This window comes from Camelus dromedarius, chromosome 2 (assembly GCF_036321535.1).
Source record: "Camelus dromedarius isolate mCamDro1 chromosome 2, mCamDro1.pat, whole genome shotgun sequence".
NCBI lineage: Eukaryota > Metazoa > Chordata > Mammalia > Artiodactyla > Camelidae > Camelus > Camelus dromedarius.
Window position 1 is genome coordinate 62,038,344 of NC_087437.1, and position 18,125 is coordinate 62,056,468.

Sequence of the window (18,125 nt, forward strand, 5' to 3'; positions counted from 1 at the left end):
TAGTATTAGTAGTATAATTTTTTTTTCAGTCATTAAATGTCATCTGTAAAACTAATGATGGAAAAATAGTCTGTTATGTATATCCATATTTCTATTCTTTTTCTTGTTTGGAAAACTTTAGCCAGTCTTTACAGGTAGGATTGCTTGTGGCATATTCTTTTAGTTTTTCTTCTTTTGAGGATGTTTTGAATTTTTCTTCCTTTGTTCCTTGCTGTGACCTGAATGTATTCCCCTAAAATTTAAATGTTGAAATCCTAATGCCCCATGTAATGGTATTTTGGAGTTGGGTCCTTTGGAAGGTTGTTAGATCATGAGTGGGGAGCCCTCATGAATGGGATTAGTGCTGTTACAAAAGAGGCCCCCAAGAAGGCTCACTTGTCCCTTTTCTGCCATATGAGAATACAAAGAGAAGTCTGCAACCTGGAAGAGATGCTATGCTGGCACCCTGATCTTGAACTTCTAGCCTCCATAACTGTGAGAAGTAAATTTCTGTTGTTTATAAACCACCCGTTCTGTGGTATTTTGTTATAGCAGCCTGAACAGACTAAGACATTCCTGAAGAGTAGTTTCAGTGGGTATAGAATTCTTGGTTGGTAGTGTACCCCCCCACCATTATTTAAAATACATTCTGCCACTATTTTTGGCCTCTATATTTGGGATGAGAAATCTGGTGTTATTTTAATTGCGGTTCCGTAACAGATAATACATTGTTTCTGTCTGGCCACCTTCATAGTTTTTTCTTTGTTTTTTTAGTTCTTGAGCATTTAGCTATGGTGTGTCCTGGTGTAAATTTATTTGGGTTTATCTTGTTTGGGGTTTGCTCAGTGTTTTGGATCTGTAAGTTTGTATTTGTCACAGTTGAGAAATTTTCAGCCATCATTTCTTCAAATACTGTATCGTCCCCTCTCTCTTCTTTCTGGGACTCCAGTGATATTAACATTGGATCTTTTGTTACTGCCCCACAGTTCTCTAAGACTCTTAGTTTTTTTTTTTTTTTTTTTTTTCAGTCTTTGTTTTTCAGATTGGGCTAATTCTATTTTTCTATCCTCAAATTCAGTGATTCTCACCCCTGCTAACTCCATGTTTGTATTGAGCCTATCCAGCAAGTTTTAAAGTTTCTGTTATTGTAATTTTAGTTCTGTTACTTCCTTTTGCTTCTTTTTTTATAACTTCTCTTTCTTTGCTAAGATTTTCCATTTTTTCACTTATTTTGGGAGAATTTATAATTGCTGAAACATTTTGTATTATGGTACTTTAGAATTTTTAAAAAATAGTTACAGCATCTGATTCATCTCTGTATTGGCCTTGGTTGATTATCTTTTCTCACTCATGTTGTGATTTTCTTATGTCATTTTCTATGTTATATATTATGTTAGGAAGCTGTGGGCCCTTAATATTTTTAATTTTAGCATGCAGTCACCCTATTTAGGTTTAGCATGCAGGTCTTGGCTCACTTTTGTGAGCTTTGGTTCTAATGGCAGTTTAATTTTCAGAGCCTTTGTGGTTGACTTGATTTATCTGATGCTGCTGGGGCTCCCACTGGTCCTTCCTGGTTCTGCCTGAGGGAGTAGAAGGCATTTTTCCCTACCAAGCTCCTGGATGTCTCTTCAAGAGAGAGGATTATTGTGGGATCCTCCTACTGGTACCCATCCTCATCCTCCGATTCTTCCTTGTCCCTTTGTTTCTGGGTGAGGAAGGAGAATCTTGGCCCAAACAGCTGCTTGTTGGCCAAGTTGGGTCCCTGAGTTTTGCCCATTTGTCTCTGTATTTCTAGGTGGAAAACGGAAGTTTCAGGTCACGTGAGGAAGGAAGAGTTGCTTCTCCTGGTCTTTGTTTTTGGCTGGGCTTCCAGTTGATCTTCTTGCTTAATACTGCACAGAGACTCCTTTTTAATTTCGGGGAGGAGTGTGGCTCTTGTTTACCTTCTGTTGCTGAATTGGTGGTCGGGAAATGCCAGTCTGGATTGCCGCCTTCTGATGGGTGTTGGGATATAAAACACTCTCCTGCTTTTCTGTTTCTCTCTTGGAGTCCCAAACTGTTTAGCTTCCTTCTTACCAATTTTCATAATTTTCTTTTGGTTGTCCCTTGTGTTATTTCCATGGTTTATACTTGTGCTTGGTGAAGAGGGGCAGGGAAAAACAGATTTAGGCCTTCTTATCTAGACTGGAAGTTAAAGTCCCTTAATTTTTGTGAACTTGTATAATCTCCACCCAGTGGGTTATTTCAGCTTTGCAAATAATGGTTTATGGCCATGTGCTTTGTGAACTTTTAAGCGCTATATAAATGTTTGCTTCAATTATAAACCACAGTATTGGACACCTAGGAAGTTTTTGGAAGGTAGTCAGCTAGTTCAAGAGGGTGCCAGGGAAAAGATGAATGCTATTTTACTAAGCTTCTATCACATAAATAGAATTTTGTAATGTAGTTTAATTAAAATGAAATTGTGAATTCTGGGTATTTTCTTCAAAGATGTGTTTATTTAATGGATTATTTGTATTTAAGATGTTTAACAATTCTAGTAATACATAATATTTTAATAAACATTTTTTAAAACAATATTGAAAATCTTGTATTGTGCATCCAATTTAATCTTAATTCATAGGTAGAAAAGGAAAGGTAAGATAAAATATCTTGCTTTTACATTCCTAGTTTTTTAATTGAGAGTAAATTGGCCCCAAATAAGAAAATGTCCGTTCTATGTTAATAGACGCTAGGGTTTCTAAATGATGAGCTAGCTCATTAAATCAACTACTACTGTTGAAAAAAAAACTCACTAATATATTTCATGAGTTATTCAAACTTAATATAGTTATTGCAGTTATAGAGAAATCACTGGGCTCCTTTGCAGCCACTTCTTAAGGTGTTCTCTGATTGATGGCAAATCTCAGATTCCTAATCAGATTAAAACCATTTCTTTTATGTATGGTCACACTTCTACATTGTGTCTAATGCCTTATGTAATTCCGGGCATATGTTCTAGACAGAGGAAATAAGAATGACTAATTAATTCTGGTATTGAATAAGGTAAAATTATCAAATGATGAATTAGCTTTTTTACGGACTATTTGCATGTTCTTAAATGAGTAATTATATTTCATATTGGAAGTAGCAATTTCAGTTCACTCTTGTTATCTTTGGTTTTTAACAATGTTTTAATATGTATTTGTTCATAAAGAATTGACACTTAAAAAAATCAAATTTAAATCGTTAACCTTTAATTTTTAAATGGATATTCCTGTAATATTTTCTAGGGTTCCCTTAGTTATTATAGTAGGATAACTTTTGTTATAAAAATCAGATAAATTTAATTTCTTATTTATTTACATGGTGACTTTTATTGTAGGTAGAATTTTAATTTTAAATTTTACGTTCATTGATCTTATCCTTACTTCAAAGATGTTTGGTTTTTTTTCTGACTCCTGGAATATTGCTAAGAGTAACATTAAATATATTTTAACTTGGGAATGACCTTTCTTGTTGTGCTGTGTTGAAGTAGACTTTTATTTGGAGGCAGATGATCTGGTTGAAGTCTTTGCCTTGACACTTTGGTGTTGTATAACCTTGGGTACTTAACCTCTTAAACCTCAGTTTCATCATCTGTAGAATGGAGACAAACAATAATACCTGTTTAGGTAATTGCAGGGGGGAGGCACATGCAATGTGACAGATGAAAGCACTTTGTAAACTGTGAAGTACTTTGTCAGAGCTTGCTTGTAACATCTTTGAGATCTTTTAAAAATTCGCGTTAGTAATGTTGATCATAATAGTGCAAAATATTTTATGATTATTTACAAAATTGATAAGTATTCAGTAAAAATTCCTATAAAAATAAAGCAGCTTTTCCTTGATTTTAGTGGTTTACTACTCTTAAAAACTAGTTTCTGTTAGTGACTTTGGGAAAGGATTACATAGTTGCTTGATAGTTTATCATCCTGACTGTGAAAGGGTTAGCTTTGGGGAGGTGTCTTTCCTCAACAGGTGATTTGGATTTAAAGGTTAGTTCAGTCATTTTAGTGATTTATAGTCTAAGGATTTTCTAAAAATGCTTACTGTTGTATTTTCTAACGTGGGTAGAGTTAGTTTCTTATTTGACAAATGTTTACTGCATAGGTGATTTGAAAAGGCCAAGGGAAAGTGAGTAGTCTCAGTTGGTGGCTTTATTTTACTCACTTTGGTCAACTATTTTTTAAGAATTTATCTTATTACCCCTTTGTAGGATTTTCTTTCTTAACCAAGTTGATTAATTACATTAATTATGAAATATAATTAATTTTTGGTGAAAGTAAACATGGAAAATGGTTGTAAAAAAACCTGGTTAGCGCAGATACTGGGATGGTTGGTTTGAATTTTGGAGGCTGTCATTCCTCCTTTGGATAGATCTGGTTGTGAAAAGTATACTCTGAGACCATCATTCAGATAGAGTTCTAACAACTTTAATTCTCAGAGCAAGTAGTGTAAATTAAAAGGACACATATGTCTATGCTTTGTTACTGTATAGAAATTCTAACCATATTCATAGAAATCTGTTCCTGGAAGAAACTTTTTTTCTTCACCTTTTTTTTAAAGCATCATTCAGAAAGCTTACTAAATCACAAAAGTAAGAAGTAATGTAAAAGCAGAACTTGATTAATTAAAATATGATCTAGTTAAAAGATGCTAAAGGACTTTAAGCATTTTTCCTCTCAGATTCTTAAGCTGTGGTGCTGGTAGTGGTAGTGATGATGATGAGGAGGAGAGGATAGCACAGTAGATTGTGGAGGGCCTTGTAGATCATTATGAAGACCTTGGTTCTGCCACTTACTAGTTTTATAACCTCTGGTAAGTTTTATAACCCTTCAGTTTTCTCTCCCTTAAAGTGTGAATAATAATAGCACCAATCTCGTAGGTTTGTTGTTTGGATTAAGTTAAGTTAATATCTGCAAAGACCTAGGAGCACTGCTGAGCAAAGTACAAAGCTTGTGGTATTTATTGCATTCTAAAATGTGGAATCAATGTTAAAAAATCACTTTTTCCTTTTCTTTTGGAAAGGTAACAAAGGGAGAATTAATTGATTGTTGCTTTGATTTTCCTATGATAAATTGCTCAAACTTTAATTATAGCACTTAACACATTACATTATCATTGCAAACATTATTTGTTGTATGTTTATTTACCATCCTTGCTAAATTATGAACTCCTTTGGGCAGAGACCATGGTGTTTTATGCCTGTCTTAGGAACCTTATGTAGTGTGTTATATACTTATCAGGTGATCAAAAATGTTGACTCAGTTAATGACAAAAATGTTGGCCTAATGAATGGATCAGACTACATGCCAGTAAATACAGTGAAATGCTGTTAGTCTATCAAAACTAATGGAAGGATTGTAGCTAAGGTCCCTGCAAAGTATTTCATTTATTTTCTTTCTTAATATATGTTTTGTCTTAATGTGAGTATACCTGCACAAGTGATTGTAATCAAGGAATAATTAGCCAGCACAATCTTAAACCAGAGGAATTGCTAAGCAGGTGTATTCACTAACTCCTGAAGTAGGGAAATTGGGACTGGGAAAGAGGAAGATCTTAGCTGATCATTGGGTGGTTGTCCAAGTAACTTTATGACTTTCTTTTTGTACTTGGTCTTAGTTTCCAGCCTGGTAGGTTATTTTCTTCTCCCCATTTTTGATGGAGAGGAGTGCTAAAGGAGAAAGAGGGATAGAGGCTTGGAAGGAGAAATAAAATTGGTAGATGATGCTAAACGAATTAGGGTTCCAGAGACAGAGACTATGTGGCAGGTGAGTTAGGGGAAGTTGTGAATTTCCATGGTAGAGGACAAGTGATAGGAAAGATATTCCAAAACTTCTGTTTATAGATTTAGAATTTGAGGTTATATTATTTTGTGCATGTGGGGGATGTGTGTATGTGGGAGTAAGGCATGTTTCCTTTTCCTTCTTGCTTCACTATTTTATTTTTGTTTCCTTATCTTTTAATGTATCTAGTTATAGTCTTTGATGTATGACAGCCTTAATTTAGGGCTTTCAATAAAAAATGATGCAAGAAGGTGAGTACACTTTTTGTGAATATGTTTTCAATGGAATATTAACATTTTGAAAACATTTGTCTAGCTGAAGATGTTGCTATTATTATGTGGTGACATAAGTAGTAATGTCTTGATTGTGGACTAGATATATCCAGTCAACTTTAAAAGACTCAACCACAGTAGTATGATTTTTTACTATCTTTTTGACAGTAAAGCTACAGAAATACATATTTAAAAGTAGTTTTACATAATTGAGAGGAATGGCATATATCTCTTTTGAATGCTTGGAAACAAAACTTTGAAGCAGGCAATTAAGAGCTTAGTAGAAATAAATTATTTTAAAATAGATTTTTTGTTTGTAACTAGTTGGGCAACAAGCTACTGACTGGCTAAGGACTAGAAAATGCTGAATTATCAAGAAAGGCTGTAGTGTTTGTAATCCCTTGATAAAATTGTGTAGACACAACTTTGAGTTAATATACTTGGTTATTTCCTGCAGATTTAAAGTTTCTTTAATTGTTCTGCTTTTACATTTATAGCTTTTATTGATTTACAAGATATTTATTGAGCCCCCAAAATATATTAGGGCTGTTATATAAAATGTTTTATTATTTCTGAATAAAAATTATATTTGGCATATTCTTTGCTTCTAATAAAATTTTAGCTTTCACTCTCTATTTACCTCCATTTCATATACCAGGAAAAAATATCCCAGTTGCAGGAAGAAAATTATATGTGTCCAATGTCAATGCAATACCAACACAGGGTGTTACCAATACCAACACATTGAACTAATGTGTCCAATTAGTCTCTGCTAAAAGGTTGATTATAGCATGACATTTAAAAAATATCTATGGACCATTTTAGCATTATTAAATACTTTTGCTCTGAAAATTTTAAGTACTTAATATTTTTGTATTTTCAAAAACTGTATTCTTAATATAAGTAGATTTTTGAGCTGAGGAAAATGTTACTGTGGGATTTCATCAGGATGTGGTACTATTTGAGTAATTGAGAACATCAACATATGATTTTAATGAAGTACATTTTGTGTCCTCTTTCCTGTTTTAAGTTGTTTAGGATAATTCTAAGTTATTGCCCTGATAGTAAAGAAATCCTAATCCTCAACTGTAAGTTAAATTTGAAGAAGTCCAGTTACTGTCTGGGTCATTTCTTACCTTCATGATATCATTTAGCACTGATGGGTCATTATAGTTGAACTGTTAGTTGTTATTAATTTTATTTAATCCAACAGTATCTATCATAGAAGGAATTTTGTCAGGTTTAGCACATTTAGATACAAATATTTTACCTGGCTTTAAGAATATATCTAATCCTGATTTTTGGTTGCAGATAACCTGTATTTTTGTACTTTTATAGGATAGAGGAAGGAATCAACAGCTTGGAGATTCGACCAAGTGATCTGGCGGGATGGGCATTTGCCTGATATGTTTTATAGAGGTAATTCAACACTGTTTTTACTCAGTCTTTAGTTTTTACCTGTGATAGATGCCCATATACTTGAAAATGAACATGCATATCTCAACTGTCGGATAATACTCTGCATTTACTGGACAATTCCCTTTTCCTTTATACCTCTATATAGCATGAATGTTATATACAGATAGCGTGATATCATTATATATAGATATGAACGTCTATACATTGAAAAGAATTAATGTTATTAGTTCCATAGGATGAAGACCTATCTATAGGATGAGGATTCTTTTAAAGTGAGGATGTAAAAATATTAGCAGGTTCAGTGGCTATATTTTATGATTTCCTTTAACATTTCTTACTCTTTACTTAAGTTTATTTTAGGAGGAATATACACTTAAGCAGTAGAGAATGTTATAATGTAAAAAAAAAAAAGCTTATTCCCATTCACTGTTTGTTTTTAAATTTAATTTAATTTTTTGTTGATGGAGGTGGTAATTAGGTTTATTTATTTATTTATTTTATGAGGAGGTCCTGGGGTTTGAACCTAGGACCTCATGCATGCTAAGTATGTGCTTTACCACTTGAGCTGCACCCTCCCCCACCATTCACTGTTAATATTCATGTGTGTGTATATTCTTCCAGACATTTGCCATGCATATACGAACATTTATATGTATACCTATATTTATATAATCTTTATACAAATGAGATCACATCATATCTGTTTAGCAGCATGCTTTTGTTGTTAACCTCTGTATCTTTGCATATCATTCCTTTTCATTGCATTCTGTATAGTATTCACTATTTGGATGTACCGTAATTATTTTAACTAGCCTCCTATTTGTAAATATTTAGGTTTTTAGTTTTTTTGCAGTGATAAATGGGAATATAATGAATAATCTTGGATATATCTTTGCACATATTTAAAAATATGTTTGCAGTATAAATTCGTAAGGGAAAAATTGTTAGGTCAAAAAGTGTGTATATTTAATAATTTGGTAGTCAAATTGCACAACTAAGAAGATTGCCCCAGTATCAGTAGTCTAGGAAAATGAGAATCTCTGTATCTCTTTGATAATACTAGTTAGGGTCAAACATTTTAATATGTGTCAGTTTTTTATTGTTTAGTATTGCTTTTCAAAACTTCATTACGAGTTTGAACATTTTTTTTTTCCTTTATCATTGACCATATATGTATTTTCAGTGATTTCTTAGGTCACATGTTAGGTAAATTGTTTTCACTCAGTTTTTGCTCTTCTTTTGATTTTGTTTCTGCTTTGTAGACATTTTAACTTTGTATAGTTGAATTTAGTGATCTTTTTCTTCATGGCCATGGGTGGGGGGATTTCCTCTGTAAGGTTTAAAAGGTCTTCACCGCTGATTGTCAGACTCACTTTTTCCTCCACATTATAACATCTCTGATGTGAATTGCTGGTTTGTCATAGTTTGGCATAATTTTTTCCTTAGTGACATAAAATAGTTGTGTACCTTACAGTTGGTAGTTTTAGATTCCGTGAACTATGGTACTTGAAAAAAGTTAACAGGTGTTCTATTACTTAAAGCATTTTTTTTTTAAGTGGAAGAGGTAATTAGGTTTGTTTATATATATATATTTTTTTAATGGAGTTACTGGGGATTGAACCCAGGACCTCGTGCATGCTAAGCACATACTCTCCCACTGAGCTATACCCTTCCCCCCTCTATTACTTTTTAAATTGGTTTAAATTGTTTAAAATCTTGATTTATATTGGATTTTGGTATAAGCAGTAAATGTAGAGAGCAGCTTTACCTTTTCCCAGATGACTAACTGGTTGTCCCCATTCCGGTTATTGAATGATGCATTTCTTTTCTACATATTTGAAATGCCACATTTATCATATATTAAATTTCCATGTTTGTTTTGGGGGGGGGTCCTGTTTTTGAAATCAGTTCTGTTCAATTCATCTGCATACTTACTTTTTGTACTGGTAGTTTTGAAAGAATTCAATAAAGGAAGTGCTTATAAAATCAATTATACATAAATGATTTTTTAATATAAATTGTAAAATTAGGACTAATGAAGAAGAGGTATATATACACAGTAACAACTAAAAAGATAAAATGCCTGGGAGAAGTCTACTTGAAAAAAATTTCAAAACTCTACTGAGGGATAATAAGAAAATTTAAATCAACTCAAATTTTCAATAGGAAGATATGATGATAAAGCTGTCATTTCACTATAGAAATACTATTGATTTGTGTCTGTTGATCTACTATCTTGTGACCTTACTGAACTTCCTAGTTCTAATAGTTTTTTTGTGGATTCGTTGGGAAATTTCTACGTATGAGATCATATCACTAGAGAATAAGGGCAGTTTTATTTCTTCTTTTCTAATCTTGATGCCCTTAGTTGCTGTATGTATGTACGTATGTATGTATTTTTGCATACTTTATTTTACTAGCTAGAACCTAAAGTACAGTGTTGAACAGAAGCGGTAAAAATGGGCATCCTGATTTTTAGGAGGAAAACATTCAGTGTTTAACCATTAAGCATGATACTTGTTGGTTATTTTTTTTATCAGTTTGAAGAAGTTCTCTTCTAGTGTTAGTTTGTTGAGAGTTTTTATCATGAATGGTTGTTGGATTTTGTTGAGTGCTTTTCTTCTTTGTTTATTGAAATAACCATGTGGTTTTTGTCCTTTATTCTCTTAATATGCTGTATTACATTAACTGATTTCCAGATGTTAAACCACCTTTGCATTTATGGGGTAAATATTACTTGGTCTTGATGTGTATATAGTCCTTTTTTAATCTGTTGCTAGGTTCAGTTTGCTAATACTTTATAAGGATTTTTTGAGGATTTTTTTATCTGTGTTTATGAGAGACATTGGAGTAGAGTTTTCATATGATGTCTTTATATCAAAGAAACTTTTGGCTTCATAGATTGAGTTGCAAAGAATATTCTCTTCCTCTGTTTTGTGAAGGAGTTTGTGAAGGATTGGTATTTCTTCCCTTAAATACTTGATCAAATTCATCAGTGAAGCCATTTCTTTGTGGGAAGTTCTTTAAAAATTTTTTTCTTAATTGAAGTATAATTGATTTAGCGTCTGGTGTACAGCATAGTGATTCAGTTATACATATTCTTTTCATTTTTTTAATTATAAGTTATTACAAGCTATTGAATATAGTTCCCTGTGCTGTTCAGTAGGACCTTGTTATTTATCTATTCTGTATATAGTAGTTGTATCTGCTAATCCCAAACTCCCAATTTATTCCCCTCTACCTTCCCTTTTGGTAACCCTAAGTTTGTTTTCTATGTCTGTGAGTCTCTTTCTGTTTTGTAAATAAGTTTATTTGTGTGATTTTTTTTTAATTTCACATGTAAGTGATATCATATGATATTTGTCTTTCTCTCTCTGACTTCACTTAGTATGATAATCTCTAGGTCTTTGTGGACTTTTAAATACTAATTTAGTTATATTCAGATTTTTCTGTTTCCTCTTTAATCAGCTTATGTGTCAGCAATGTATGTCTTGTTAGGAATTTCATAGAAGTCATTTAATTTGTTGGCATATATTTGTTTATAATATTCCTTCCCTTATAGTTCTTTTTTGTCAAGTCAGTAATAATATCCCTTCTTTCATTCCTGATTCTGATAATTTGTATTTTTTCTCTTTGTTGTTGGTCAGTCTACCTAAAAGTTTGCAAATTTTGTTGATCTTTTTAAAAGAACCACATTTCTCTCTAGTTTTTTGTTTTTCTCTTTCTCTTTCCAGCTTGCTTTATAGTTTAGTTTGCTCTTTTACTGGCTTATTAAAGTGGAGGCTCATGTCATTGATTTGAGACTCCTCTTTTTTTTTTCAAATATATTTAAAGTTATACAATTCCTTCAAAGTACTTCTTTAGCTGCATCCCCATAAATTTTGTTATATTTGTTTTGTTTTCATTCCATTAAAAATATTCTCTAACTTATCTTTTAATTTCTTCTTTGACCCATGTATTACTCAGAATTGTGAGGTTTAATTTTAGACACTTGAGAATTTTCCAGTTGCTAATTTAGTTGATATCTAATCTAATTGTTTTGTGGTTAGAGAATGTACTTCGTATGACTTGTAAGGCTTGTTTAATGCCCTAGCATTTGATCTGTACTGCAGAATGTTCCATATGTGCTTGAAAACAATAGGTATTCTGTTGTTTGCTGGAGTTTCTGTATATACCAGTTAGGTCTAGTTGGTGGAGAGTGTGATTCAGGTTTCCTATATCTTTATTAATTTTCTGTCTAGTTATTCTATGAATTATTTAGAGTGGGGCATCAGAATCTCCAAGTATAATTGTTGAATTTTCTGTTTTTCTTTTTAGTAATGTTACTTATTGCTTTATTATTTTTGGGCTCTTTATTACTGTCATTATGAAATATCTTTTTTATCTCCAGTAGTATTTGTATTAAAGTCTGTTTTGTCTAATATTTGTATAATCACTCCAGCTCTCTTATGGTTACCTTTTCCATAGTATATCCTTTTTCCCCATCTTTTTACTTTTAGTCTTGAATGTAAAGTGTGTCTCTTGTTCACAGCATATAGTTGAATCTTACTTTTTGTCCAGTCTGAAAGTTTCTGCCTTTCCATTGGGCTGTTTAGACATTCACACTTTATTATGGACATGGTTGAATTTATGTTTGCCATTTTGCCATTTGTTTTATATATGTCTCTTATGGCTTTTGTTTCTCTGTGCTTCCTTTACTGCCTCCTTTTGTATTGAATATTTTTTACTGTGCCATATTAATTACTTTGTTGATTTCTTTTCCAAACATAATTTAAGATACTTTGTGGTTGCTGTGGTGTTTACATTATGCATTTTAACAATCTGCTTAATAGTAAACATTAAGTCAGTATCAGTAAAATATAGAAACTTTGCTCCAATATAGCTTCCATTTTCTCTTTCTTCTCATGTGCTGCTGTCATTAAATATATTGTATCTATATATGCTGTAGACCAGCAATACAATGTTATAATCACTGCTTTCTACATTCTAATGTCTTTTAAAGATGTTAAGAGAAGTGAGAAAAATATGTTTATGGAGTCTTTTAGTTTAACCCATGTATTTACTATTTCTGGTGTTCTTTTTTTCTGTGTATTTAAGTCTGGTGTCATTTCCTTTCAGCTTGATGGACTTCGTTTTGGTATTTCTTATACAGCAAGTCTGCTAACAAAAAATTCTCTCAGTCTTTGTTCATCTGAAACTGTTTACTATGCCTTCAGTTTTGAAGGGTAATTCTGCTGCTTTCTTGGTTGACAGCTTTTTTCTTTTAGTCCTTTGAGAATGTGATCCCACTGTCTTCTGGCGTCTATTGTTTCAGATTGAAATTCAGCTGTTAATCATGTATGGTTCCCTCACAAGCTGAGTAATTTTTCTCTCTATGCTTGCGTGATTTTTCTCCTTGTGTTTGTTTTTAGCAGTTGGACTGTGATGTGTCTAGGTGTGTCTCTTTGTTATTATCCTACTTGAGATTCATTTAACTTTGAAGGGAAGTTTTTTGTTTGGTGTTCTATTAAAAAAATTATTTTCCTGCCCTTACTTTCTTTCCTCTTCTCTGGGACTCCAGAAATGTTGGTAAGTTGGTCTCTGAGACTATTTAATTTTCTTGAACATTTTTTTCTCCCTGTTCTTCAGATTAGATAGTTTCTACTGATGTATCTTCAAGGTCATTGATTTTCTTCTGCCATCTTGAATCTTGTAGTAAATTTTTTGTTTTACTTATTGTGCTCTTCAACTTCAGAATTTCCATGTGGTTCTTTTACATAATTACTAGACCTTTGTTGAGAATCAGTTATTTGTTCATTGTTTTCAGAATCAGTTATTTGTTGATTGTTTTCATGATTAAAAAAAAGGCTAAAAATGGGTTCTTTTACTTCTTTTAACATATCTGTAATAGATATTTTGAAATCTTTGTTTACTTAAACCAACATCTGGGGATAATCAGAAACCGTTCGTAGTGATTGCTGTTTTTTGTTAATATGGGTCACATTTTTCTTTTTTTTTGTACATTTTATAATATTTAAAATGGGCTTTTAAATTATTTATTTATTTATTTAAAATGGAGATACTAGGGATTAAACCCAGGACCTCATACATGCAAAGCACGCACTCTATCACTAAGCTATATCCACCGCTCCTCCCCCCCCAAAACCTGGGCATCCTAGATAACATATTTGAGCAGCTTATGGTTGTTACTCCCCTCTCCCCTGCCTGCCCAGGTTGGTTATTGTTGTCATTTCACTATTATTTATGTATAACACAATCTTACTGAAAAAAATTTTTTAATTTTGAACAGAAGTTTATCTGCAAAAATAGACAACATGTGCATATCCAGGAAAATTCTGAAATGAAAGGGTACTGAGGGGTGAATATTTCCATCAGAATTTAAACTTTTTAAAATATGGATATAGTGTTGAAATGTTTTAGAAAGTGAATTAGTGTTATGCTTTCTGAAGTACAAAAATGGAAATATTACTGGTATGTTTTAGGTGAGAAAGACTATTTTTCTTTTGCACCATTATACACGCTGATATAAAATCACAGAATGTGTTATATATTATTTGGTCTCCAAGTTTCCTATGGAGGAGTATGTACAAATTAATTTTGATAGGTAGGAATGTAATATTTTTAAAGACCTATGGTAGGAAACTCCATAAACTCTTCTTTAGTCTGTTACTATGGCTAGAAATACTTACTGTCCGGAAGTTTTCTTCTTGTGCATGGCTTATGTTCTTCATTTAAAATTTTTTTGGATATGGTACACAGTCTCCTTATGATTATTCCTGTCTTTTTGTCAGCTTTTACAGTCAAAGATGACTTTGCCAAACATGTTTCTGTAGGTATTTAGTGTGATTTTATGCTATAATCCTTCCTGTTGTGAGTACACATGCATTCTGTATGTTACTAGTTCTATTTGTGATTTGTAAGCCTGGAATTGTGTTTGCTCCTCTCTTCACTTTACAGCTTTTACAAAGCAGACATAATGTTATTAAGTGGGTTTTTTTTTTTTTTTTAAAGCATCGTTTTCTCTTTTATACACATTTAGGGCTGTAACCTTCTGAATTTCCTTCACCATTCCATATCTCTGAAGCTGTAGACTCCAGGCTAGGCAAATTATTCTTTTATATGGCCAGGATTGTCCCACAGTTACTGCTTATCAGTATTACATTTTCCCAGTTTCAGATTCAAAAACAAGTCATTGCACTGATTTTTCAGGCATAGCTTACTATTTACAAAAAGTGATCACTTCACTATACATACCAATTTGTCCATATTGTATTTGTACTGTATTTTTTCTCTCCATAAATAATGTGTTTTGTTTGTTGTGTTTGTTATTATTGTTTTTTTGTAGGAATTGGATGGAATAAGTGATTAAGGTGATATTGAGGGTCTCTGAAGCCTGTGAAAGGTAGAAACTCAACCATGATTTCTTTTTCAACTCTACAGCATTCCCTTCCTTGAAGTCTTCATTTTTATCTTAGTCTCAGGTAACTTCAATACTTATTTTTAATAGTCATGAATAAGTAAATTTTTCAAATGTGAAACTTTTTTGGTTGGTAGAATTTCTTGTTAAGTTTGTATAGTAGTTTCTCTGTGTTTTAGTCTTTATATCTGGAAGAAACTTGGGATTTAATATTTTTCTTGAGAAAATAATGTGAAGAGAAAATTGGTGAGTAATGATACCATTTTGGGTTTTAAGTTTAGCACATAAAAATATGTATAGCTTATTATATAATCTTAAGTGAAATTTAAGTGGGAGAGTATTTTCTTCTTTAACCCTTTTTCTCAGCAGAGTAGTGCATTTTTCACCTGCCTTATCAATACATACATAACCCACGTTAAATTTTCCAGAATTTCCAGGGAAACTATTTTCATATGTAGGAAAATTTGACCTATTACTCGAATTTAATGGTGTTTGGCATGTAATTTTTTTAAGTGTGAAAAAACATACCAGTTACTGTACATTTGCACATAATATGTTTGCCTGTGCTAATATAAGGAAGCAATCATGTAGATAATTCAATAGTCATTTATATTAAGTACATTAGTTAAAATTTAGACTTGTCTACTGTGATAGGTGCTGAAAAAGGTAGAAATATATATTTATTTGAAAAGTCCATGTAAACAATCTCAAGATTGTTTGGAAGCACCAGAATCATCATGACCTAGGCTTCTTTGTCTTGCTTTGCTATTCTTAATATGCGGCTTCCGTCTTGTGGTCAAGATGTTTTTACCATTCTGTCTGCCAGTAGAAAGAAGGAAAAAGGAGAACATTATCTTTTCCTTTAAGGAGAGTTGTATATATCATTTCTACTCATATCCCAGTGGCTATAACTGTTACATGGCCACAACCAGTTGCACAGGAGCCTGGAAAATGAGTCTTACCTAGGTCATTGTGTGTCTCATTTAATATTTTATTATTGGGCAAGAAGGAGAGAACAGAATCTGGGGGGCAGCTAGTTGTTTGTCATATTAGGTTATGTGTCAGATTTATTTTCTGTTTATCTAGTTTGGATTAACATTAAAATGTAATTTCTATTGTCTAAGACATGTTAACTCTTGGCCTGTGACAATACTTTGGAAATTGTTCCCATTTGAGTTCTGAGACAGTTTTAGTTTTGTGACTAGTCATCATGGTTCTTTGATATCCTAAGTTGGAATAAGGTCTTAAAAGTTAAAATCAACTTGAGATAATTCTTCATTTTGTTTCACTACCATTAGGTTGAAATGATTTGTTCAACATTTTAAGACTCATAAGGCCAGGGTAAGGGTGTTGGGTGGATCTTTTTAGCTACACATAAGGCTAAATGATGTGTAACTGGTTCCTTCTAACTCTGAAGTCTGTTATTGTAAATGTTTAGATCTCATAAGAACAACTTATTCCCAAAGACATTATATACTTTATAGTTTTTTTAGATGAAAACTGTTTCATTGTAATTGCATTTTATGGTTCTTGTTCTAAATACTGTAACTGAAACAAGTATCAGATATTTTGTGTTTCTATTAGAGAATTTATTAAAAAGTTAGAAACTAATTGTCAGTTTTTCATCATATTTTATGTCAACATCAACATATATTAACCTTGGCACCTTTTTTTTTCTGAGACTTGAGATACAGTTTTGATAAATTTGTATACACTATTTGTATTAGGCCTCTTGATTTAACTTTATTATTAAATGGTTGTAAGACATTGTATGTGTTTTTGGCATTGAAGGTGATGAGCGCATACTGTTAGGTGAGAGCATTTATCCAGTGTTTAAAAAATTGATTTAAATAGTTAACACTTTTCTGTTCTGGAATGAATCTTGGTTATTATATAGTACATACTAAAAATAACTTAATGTTCATAGTGTACAGGGAAGTTTATTTTAAGAAGTATTTTTAGTGTTCCTTTTATTATACAAGATGAGAAAATTCATAGTTTCCTAATAGAATAAGTATTTTTAATATTAATGTTTGAATTGTTGGTATTGGCATAACAACTAGATCTAGCAGAATGTAGGATTCTGTTTTGCTTGGATCTTTTTTTACCTTTTCCTTCTCCATCTCCTTTTTAAGATAAATTATAGCTGTTTCTCAACAAACTTTGCCATAAATTTGATGTTTTACTATTTCTCAATACCACTGATTTATTGTTGTTACATTGTTTTAGAGAACTGGTGATAAGTATTTGGAGTGGGGAATATGCTTAGATTCTGCTTTATTTGAGGGAGGTGTCAGGCATATAGAGATGGCTGTTAACTTTGGCTTAAATATTTATAAATTATCTTTCTGAGGTTAAAAAAATAATCACAGGTTTTTATTTAGTTGTTATATAAAGTAATTTACCTTAGTCTATAAATTCTCTTATTAAACATCTTTTTTGTGGCTGGCACAAGAAGAAAGGCCATTTTGTCTAGTTGCCATTATTAAAATAATGCTCCTATTAGGATGTTTTGAAATAGTATCTGTTTAAAAATCATCACTTTAAAACTTATAGCCCTCTTTTCTTTGATACAGGTGTATCTTTAGCATAGCTCCTACATTTATTAGCCATGTTTAGGATTATTTTTTTTATTTCCAAGTGAAAATGGGAAAATAAAGAGAGGAAGAGAGATTTTCCTACAGTAAGTTGGTAAAGTTTGAATAAAAAATGGAAGGATTAAGATGGTATGTATAAACCCATGAAAAAGGAATGAGGAGAAATTCACTGAGGTGTAAGTAATAGGTGGAAGTGGCAAATAGGAATTGTCTCACATACAGTTCTCCCATGGTAGCTGTGGGATGGGAGTAGCCAGTTAAGAAGGTTGGATTGCCTAATAGAGCCAAGCAGTGGTGACAGGGTAGCCTCAGAGTATTGGGTGAGAACGGAATGTGTTCGATGGGTTCTTTGTGTCCAGGGTCTTTTCAAGACTAGAGGTAGTATGGTGTGGTAAAAAAGAGCATTAAATCAGGTAAGTCTGTTTTCAAATCCCTGTTTACCTCTTAGCTGTGTGACTTTGGCTAAACTTCAGTTTCTTCATCTGTTAAATATGAATATATATTACTACTACTGTCTTGAGTGTTACAGTAAATATTAAGTGAAGTAACATACCACTGTGCCCAGCACAGTGTCTTCTGTCTAGTAGATCCTCAACACATTAGTTGTCTTTTTTCTCCAGGTTATGATAATCTC

At 32.3% G+C, this 18,125-nt stretch overlaps 1 protein-coding gene across 4 annotated transcripts in view; it reads left to right on the forward strand.

Annotated features, from left to right (window-relative positions):
* ZNF148 (zinc finger protein 148) overlaps window positions 1–18,125 on the forward strand; it is a 107,709-nt gene that overhangs the window by 20,078 nt on the left and 69,506 nt on the right. For all 4 annotated transcript variants that reach the window (XM_031454509.2, XM_031454505.2, XM_064494386.1 and 1 more), the window contains exons 2-3: window positions 7,397–7,477; window positions 14,823–14,958. The gene's annotated coding sequence lies outside the window, so the exon portion shown is untranslated. The remainder of the gene's footprint in view (window positions 1–7,396; window positions 7,478–14,822; window positions 14,959–18,125) is intronic.